This window comes from Bos grunniens, chromosome 27, assembly GCF_055505025.1.
Source record: "Bos grunniens cultivar Pamir isolate PY7600 chromosome 27, Bosgru_T2T1.0, whole genome shotgun sequence".
NCBI classification, from domain to species: domain Eukaryota; kingdom Metazoa; phylum Chordata; class Mammalia; order Artiodactyla; family Bovidae; genus Bos; species Bos grunniens.
In genome coordinates, this window is record NC_141191.1 from 577472 (window position 1) to 586328 (window position 8857).

The 8857-nt window shown below is 46.9% G+C and overlaps 1 long non-coding RNA gene across 1 annotated transcript; it reads left to right on the forward strand.

Moving 5' to 3' along the window:
• The first annotated feature begins 339 nt into the window (after window positions 1-339).
• Window positions 340-3836, forward strand: LOC147343335 (uncharacterized). The gene is made up of 3 exons (XR_015156051.1): window positions 340-505; window positions 1305-1381; window positions 3702-3836. It is a non-coding gene; the product is annotated as an uncharacterized LOC147343335 (long non-coding RNA).
• The last annotated feature ends 5021 nt before the right edge of the window (window positions 3837-8857 follow it).

Genomic DNA, 8857 nt, shown 5'->3' on the forward strand with positions numbered 1-8857 from the left:
TGAATATTTGGTCTGCAGAGGAGACAAAGTGGTGTGTAGAGATGATGTGCAGGCATGTCCCAGGACACTGAGCACACGGACAGAGTGACCGGACTCTCAGCCCTGCTCTGGGGGCATTGCACTCTCTCCATCCCTGCCAGAGCGTGAGCAGCTCACACGTGTCTTGGAGAGTATGGTCACATGACCTGGACCTGGCCAATCAGTGTGCTCCATCCCTGGCCACCATGATTGGCACTGACCAATAGGGACCCAGGACCAGGCCTCAAGCTGGATTCAAAGGAAGAGGAGGGCTGGCTCTGCCGGAAGGGGTGGGGCCCTGTGAGGTCAGGCTGCAGCAGTGGGAGGGGGCGTGAGTTCACCTGGGACAGTTGGTGACCTTCTTGCGCCCGTTAGGGCAGAGCTGCTGGCCTGATAAGGAGTGTGCTGCTGAGCCCAGGGGTTGAGAGCGCCGGTTCCTGCTGTGGTCCCGGAGCTCCACCTGAGACCGGAGGGAAGCCGTCTGCCCGTGAGTCCTCTCCTGCTTGACTGTCCAGCTTGTTTGGACTACGCTGGGTTTTCTGTCCAGCTGGCTATGTGAAGACCCTGGAAATGCACCTGTGTGGGTTTTGGCTGGCTTCAGGGAAGAAATGCCAGATGACACTGGGAGACTCCAGTTTAATCTGGATTCAGGTCATATCTCTTGAAAGTGAAGTGAAAGTCCCTCAGTCGTGTCCACCTCTTGGTGACCCTGTGGGCTATATATACAGTCCATGAAATTCTGCAGGCCAGAATACTGGAGTGGGTAGCCTTTCCCTTCTCCAGGGGATCTTCCCAGTCCAGGGATTGAACCCAGGTTTCCCGCATTGCAGGCAGATTCTTTACCAGCTGAGCCACAAGAGAAGCCCAAGAATACTGCAGTGGGTAGTCTGTCCCTTCTGTAGCGGATCAGCATTCCCGACCCAGGAATCAAACCGGGGTCTCCTGCATGGCAGGAGAATCCTTTACCAGCTGAGCTATCAGGGAAGCCCAGTATCTCTTAAGGCCAGCTATTCATTGTAGTATCACCCTAATTAGTCTTCATGGGATTAAGGTAGCAACCTGCTAAGGTAGCAATCGATGTCCTTTTTCTAGAGGACAAAACTGGGGCTCAAAGAAGGGGGTAACACAGCTAGAGCAAGGAAGTGTGTACCTAGACAAAACCCCCAGATCCTGCTGTTAGAACTCAGGGAAGCCATATGGTGTGGCTTGTCCATGTGACGGGGGCTAAGACACCCAGCCCACACCGGATACTGTGGGGACCTAACTTGGTAACTGCCTTCTCGCAGCTCTGAGACTCAAAAAAGCGATTTTCACTGGAGAGAGGAAGGATACGTCCCTCCATCCAACCCACCACATCCTCCAGGTACTCCCACACCCTGCCCGCTTTCTCTTTCTTTGTGAGGGAATAAGTGTCACGCTCATGTGACCACATTGGCTGTCCACTGTTCACGAGCTACCACCTGGAGCTGCTACTGGAGAGGCCAAGTGCCTTTGCCCCCGAGTACCCCTCTTTCCTTTGCACTGTGGGGGCCTTTCTCGACACCTGCACACCAGAGGCCGTTTCTGAGACATGCAGGGACCCTCCTTCAGTTTGCAACAGATTGCATCCATCACTGTCCTTTCAATGCTTCCCTTGATACTCAGCTCCTGAGCTCCTTTGTCTGCATTGTGACCCACCTGGCTGCCACGGGAGGGACAGAGCTGACCATGAATCCAAAGCTCAGATCTGACAGGCAGGAATCTGTGTATAAAGGGCCTGATTAATCATGCTGTAGAGGCTGTAGTGGGCTCCAAGGATCCGTAAGTAGGACTTGGGCCAAAGTGATTCCACAGCTGTTTTAACGCCTGGGGAGGGTCTGGCTATAGTGGGGGTGGGGTGAGTCTCCTGAGGTTCTGAAGGCCCACTGTGTGCAGATTCATGGTGCATAGAGAAGAGAAGGCAGAGTCCTTCCCTGGAGGTGGTCAAAGCTCATGGATGAGCCAGACAGGCAGGCAGGGCACGAAAGCACCTGAGCTGCCATTATGAGTGAATGGTGTGGGGGCAGAGGAAGAGAACCAGGTCTGCTCGCTTATTGGAGCCCAGGGCAGGTTGTCCCCAGACTAAACACTTACTATGGTGATGACCGTCACTGCTGTCTGCAAAGGGTTTACGTTGGTGTGTGTCTTCATCGAGTGGTCAGGCCGTCTCTAAGCTACACTGGCCATGGGCATTGCCTCTCCTTGGAACTTGACATGCTTCGTCTCTTCCCTATGGAACATTCATTTCTAAGAGGGTTTTTGGGCCACAAGGATGTTGGGTTTTTCTCTAGCTTTGTCTCATGAGGAACGCTTTTCCACTTGTTGATGTGGTTTGTTTTCCCAGCTCTCTTTCTTGCCTTATTTTGTCAATTTGTTTCTGCCAGAGGAAGAGCTCAGAATTTGCCTCTGGCTGATATGTGACACTTACAACAGCAACACCTACCTGGATATAATGACCACATTTGCCGAAAGGGCTTTGTTTTGCAGAAGACATCTTGAAAGTACCTACACTGTCCTTTCAGATTCCCAAAGGCTATTTGAAATGAAATAAAAACAAGAATTCTCAAGTTTAGTCTTACAATATGTGGGGAGTCAGAAAAATCCCCTGGAGAAGGGAAACACCACCCACTCCAGTATTCTGGCCTAGAGAATTCCATGGAGTGTATACTCCGTGGGGTCACAAAGAATCAGACAAAATCTGATGACTAATCAACAACACCAAAGCTTCACCATTTGTCAGAGATAACAACAGTATTTACACGACTGTGTGCATGTTCAGTGGCTCATACGTGTCAAACTCTTTGCAGCCCTGTAGCCCCTAAGATCCTCTCTCTGTGGAATTTTTCAGGCAAGAATACTGAAATGGGTTGCCATTTCCTCCTCCAGGGGATCTTCCCAACCCAGGAATTGAACCCAGGTCTTCTGCATCTCCTACATTGGCTGTCGGGTTCTTTTCTGCTGAACCACCTGGGAAACAAATCATTACATCACTGGGTTATCCTAAAGTACTTAACTTGGAGTCTGGCACTCGGAAAATTCTCACTGGTGATGTGAATATTCAGTCATATATCATTATTGCTCATATGATAATGAAATGGCCATGCTCATAAAGGAGAAAGAAGAGCCTTTCCAAGTCCAATTAAATCCTTTGCCACACATATCTTTTTAAAAACTTTTGACTTTGAAATGAACATCAAACATAAAGACATTGGTTATGGCCTCCAGAAAAGATTGAGCTGTACCAATAAGTGACGAGGATTCTTCTCCCAGTTCCAAAATGCATGCGTTGTTTCCCGGGCACCAGCGAGCACTTCTCCGGTGGGCTCAGAGAGGCTGAGTCACTCACCAGAGACAACACAGCAGCAGACCAGGACTCCGACCCAGGTCGCTGAAACCACAGCTCCCTCCTGTGCCCATCTGACCTGCCCCTTGAGGGCAACAGGAAGATCTGGGCTCCCCTGGCCTGAGCCCCCGGGCCTGCCTCCCCTTGTCTGCGCTGGGATGTGTCCATTCCCAACCATGCACTGTGTCCCCCAGCCCTGGGCCATCATGTCAGGCTCCAGGCTCCCTGCAGGTGAGCCCCACGCCCACCAGCACACCTCCGAGCCCTGCCCATCTGGTCTCTGTGCCCAAGTGTCCTGATCCTAACTGTTTTCTTGAGGCAGCCCCAGGACTGAGCCCTGCTTCTTCGAAGCTCCCTTCACCAAGCCCAGTGAGGCTCTGCCCTGTGGCTTCATGACAAGTATGGTGGGCTGAGTAGTGGCTCCGAAAGCCATCCATCCTTCTGCAGCCTCCAGAGGTGGCCTTATTCTGATGAAAGGTCTCGGCAGATGGAAGTAAGTTCCTGACCTCTGCACCAGATCACCCGGGATGCATGTGGACCCTAAATCCAACGACAGGTGTCCTTGGAAGAAAAGAGGGGGTGATCTGAGGCACAGAGCCACCCAGGGGAGAAGGTTTGTGCAGATGGACGCACAGGTCGGGGTGATGTGGCCAGAAGCCCAGGGTGGCCTGGCGTCCCCCAAGGACTGGACCAGGCCAGAGGGACCCTCCGCTGGAGCCTCTGGAGGGAGCTCAGCCCTGCCCACACCTTGATCACAGGTTTCTGACTCCAGAACTGGGCGGGGGGGGAATGAATTTGTGTTAAAGCTGTCCAGTCTGTGGCCAGTGGCTGCAGCCACCCCTGGACACTGAGAGTGAACTTGCTGGCTCCAAGGTGAGAACAGTGGCAGGACCCACCCCCTACCCCCCAACCCCAACACACAATCTTGTCATGAGGTTAAATGAGTTCATACACACAGATGTCTGAATCAGGGACTGACATTTGGATCTCAGCCCGCTTCACTTCCTCCTCCTCATCACCATCACCGTCATTGTGAGGGGCCCTCATCCACTCATTCAGTGGACATACAAGGCCCTGATGCGGGCAGTGAGGCCAGCGATCTGGGAGGTTCCACACAGGACTCACCCTGCCTGCTGGGGCCGCATGGACAAGGCTTGTGCAGTGACACGGAGGCCCCGGGAGAGGCTGGATCCTCCGGTCGTGGGAGGCATGGGCGCCTCAGCATCAGAGGTGGAGGGTTGAGCCGGGTTCATGCTGGGGGGGGGGGGGTGCAGCCCTTCACTCAAAGTGGGGGAAGAACCCCATGTGGCACCCAGTGTCCGGTAGCCTCCCCTTGCCATGGCAGGCTGCGGGCAGAGCCATGGATGACCAGGAGTCTGCATCTCACTAGGGGCCGAGGCTGGCACTGAGGGAATCCTCAGTGAGGATTTTTTTTTAAAAAACCGTCATAAGTGACTTCAGCTCCATTGCTTTTTGCCAAAAACCTACAATGATCCCAAGAGCTTTGTACACTCCAAGGGTGGTGACTTGGACGTGGAGCCCAGCACAGCCCCAAGTCAGTCCTACCCTGAGTCCCACGGGCTGGCCACACCATGCCCCTTCCTTGGCCTGGCTTTCTTCTGCCAGGACCCCCAGAATGATGGAAAGGCAAGTGTGGCCTCAAGCTGAGGGGCCCAGCCTGGGCTCCAAACCCCTGGGGGTCCCCTTGGGACGTCTGGTGGACCTAGTTCCCCCTGCCGTGGGGCAGCTCTCTCTCGGGGACTGTCGTGTTTCTTTGCTTTCTGTTGTGATGGGGCACTCCAGTTATCTCGGGGCGATGGGAAGTCTGTTGGTGTTACATGCTCCTGCCTTAGATGGGGAAACGTTATTGCTGCATTGACACTGCTCACTCGATACTGGGAATCTGTTAAACACAAATGGCAAGGGGAACAGAGCAAAACAGAAAAAGAAAAATAGAGAGTTGCTGGGTTGCTTCAGGTCTCACCTGTGATTAAGAGTGTGTACAGCCTGCACGTGAACCTGGGTTCCCACACCTGCCAGCTACCAGGTGCCAGGCCCTGATTTTAGACCCCCAGCTTCACTAAGGAGTCATTGACAGATACAGTTTGTGTGTATTTCAAGTCTACATTGCGATGACTTGATGCCCATAGATATCATGGAATGATTGCCTTACATACGCATCACCTCACACAGTTAACTCTGTGTGTGTGTGTGTGTCTTTTATGTTGTTCTTATAATCCGTGAACACAATATAGATAGCTCTCCATTTTTTAAGATCTTCTTTAATTTATCTTAGAAGTTTATAGTTCGCCGTATGTCTTGCACACGTTTGATTAGATATCTTGATATTTTCAGTGCCATTATAAATTCCTAATAGATACAGAATTTACTTTTCTATATTCACTTGGTAAATCCATATATTTCAAATCATTCTAATTGTATTTATTTATGTATACACAATTATGTCTGCAAATCAGTTCTTTTTTCCCGTTTGAAACTGTGATAACTCTTTACTTTTTCTTGCCTTATTGTATGGACTAGGATCTCCAGTCCTGAGTACATTGGTGAACAGAAGTAGTAAGAATAAGTATCCTTGTCTCTTTCACATTATCAGAGGAAAAGCTTTCAGTATTTCACCATCACACATGATATTAGGTTTTTTGTAGATAGTTTAATCAAAATATGTAAATTGTTCTCTGTTAGTTTACTAAGAGTTTTTTCTTAGTCGTGAACTAAAATTATTACATTACATTTTCTTGTTTATTTTCTGCAGATTTTGAAACAGGTAATTTTTCTTTTATGTGATTATTTTTCTTTCATGTGATTTAACTTTTAAAAAATTTTGTGATTCTAAAACGACCCCAACCTGATCTCAATGTATTCTCTTTCAGTTGGACTTTATTTCTTAGTGTTTTATTTAGGGTTATTTAATCTATACTCAGAGTCTGTAATTTTACTTTCCTGCACTTCTTTCTGGTTGGTTTTAGTATCAAGGTTATGCTAGTCTTATAAAACAAGGTTGGAGAGTGTTCCTTGTTTACTGCAAGAATTCCTGTGAGATTACTGTTTTCTTCCCTAGAATTTTGGAAGAATTGATTGGCAAAACCAGTTGGTTTTATTGTGGGGAGGCTTTTAATTTCAGATGTAATTTTTTTCATGCAAATAAAATTTTCTTATTTTGTATGTCTTCTTGGGTCTATTTCAGTAAAGCATTTCCCTCCTGCTAGGAAGTTATTGAGGCGAGCAGACTCTCCAATTAGTAAGTGAACTGTGGTTCATAATATTTTTCTTATCTGCAAGATGTGTTGTCTCCCCTTTTAAAAACCCCTGATGCTGGTGATTTGAGCTTTGTCTCTTTGTCTTAATAAGTCTCTCTAGGGGTTTATCAGTTCTTTCAAAGAGCAAACTTTTGGCTTTGTTTTTAAAAAACTTCATATTTGCTTTCTGTTTGCTTGTTTTCTGCTCCTTTTTTTTTCCCCATCTACCTTGTGTTTCGTTTGCTATGTTTTTTTCCTGGTTTCTTGGGAGAGAGGCTTAATTGATTTTTAGCCTTCCTTTTTTTCCAGTGTATGTGTTTAAGACTTTAAGTTACCCTCTAAACACAGTCGCTGTGTCCCACAGGTTTGAATAGGCCAGATTTTCATTATCTTTTATGGAAAAGTATTTTCTAATTTTCATTGTGTTTTTTAAAATTATTATTCATGAAATTCTTCAAGCAGTATGTCGTTTAACTTCGCAATGTTTGGGGAGCTTTTGCCAGTGACCCTTTTTTGATTTCTAGCTTAATTCCATGAAGAGCCCCGTCATAGGCTTTTGGGGTTACTGTTATAAATCCCGTAGACTAGCTGATAAACAACAAAAAGTTGTTTCTTGTAGTCCTGAGGCTGGGGAGTCCCAAGATCACCAGCAGGTGCCACATCTGGTGAGGCCTGTTTCCTGGTTCCTAGACTGCCTCCTGCTTCTCCCTGTCCTCACAGCACAGGAGCCCATTCCCTCCTGGCCTGACCCTTCCCAGGGTGCCTGCCTCCTCGGATCATCACCACGTGCTGGGTGAAGTTTGAGGGCCCATAAACCGTCAGCCCATTGCAATCCCTAAGTATCCTCTGCATTATTTCAGTCCTTTGAAATAATTCAAGCTTTCCTAATGGCTCAATACATATTCTTTCTGTTATATGTTCCTTGGGCTCTTGAATATGTATCAGTGGGAATGCAGTGTTCCATGTGTATCAGTCAGATCAGGCTTGTCACTCATGTAATTCAGATTCTGGTAGCCACGTTGAATAAAAGCAGAAGTAGGTGAAATTACCTGTAATATATTTTATTTTAACACACCCCAAATATTATCATTTCAGTGTGTAATCAACATGATAAAACCTAATGAAATAGTTCACGTTCTTTTTTTCATGCTAAGTCTTTAAAATCCAGTGTGAGTTTCATGCTTGCAGCGCATCTGATTGTAGAGCCAGCTGCATTTCAGGTACTTCATGGCTGCAGGTGACTACATACCAGGGGGCCCAGTTCCACGAGAGATGTGTCTTTAACGTCTCCCACTGGGATTATGAACTCGGCTGTTACTCCTTTTCTATTTCTGTCAGTTTTTATGTATTGATATTTTGAAGTTATGTTATTAGGTACATTCAAGTTTAGAATCCTCATCTTCTTGCTAGACTGAACTTGTATCAGTATGAGATGCTCCTTTTTATTGCTAGAAATGCTTCTTTTTTAGAGACTATTTGACAGTGATATTGCCACATCGGTTTTCTGTCCTTGTTGGCCTGGGTATCTTTTAGGTTCACCTGTCTCAAAGATATTCCATCTTAACATGTAGCTCTGTGAATAGTGTACAGTTTTCATTGGAATCAGTTTGACGCTTTATCTTTTAATGAGAGTGTTTGCTCTGTTTATAATGTTGATATTCAGTGTGTAGACACCATGTTGCTGTGTGTTTTCTGTTTGTCCCACCTAGTCTGTGTTCTTTGCTCTTGCCTTCTTTTAGAAGTTTGAAGTGTTTCTCTAGTTCTGTGCTCCTCTGTCAGGTTGTTGGGTGCACATTCAGAGACACAGCGTGTGTTTTACATTCAAGTCTAACTTAGTACTTTTACTGCCTCCCTGACACGACTGTTTCCTCCTTGTCACTGTTACACTTTGAACTGTTAGATATATATTTGGCGTTAACATCATTGTTTTGTAAAGTTAGTATTTACCCTCACAGTTACCTCATTGTTGGTCTCTACTTTTTATATTTCCATCAGAGACTACTTTTCTTTTTCCCAAAGCACTGCCTGAATATTTTTTTAGTGCATGTGTGTGGGTGATGAGTTGTCTCATTTCCACTTGCCCTAAAAGTCTTTATTTTGCTTTCATTTTCGAAGAGTGTTTTTCTTGGGTATAGAATTCCAGGTTGGTGGTTATTTGTTTTTCAGCATTTTACAGATGCCAGTCCATTATTTTCTGACTTCCTTGTTCTTGAAAAGTCAG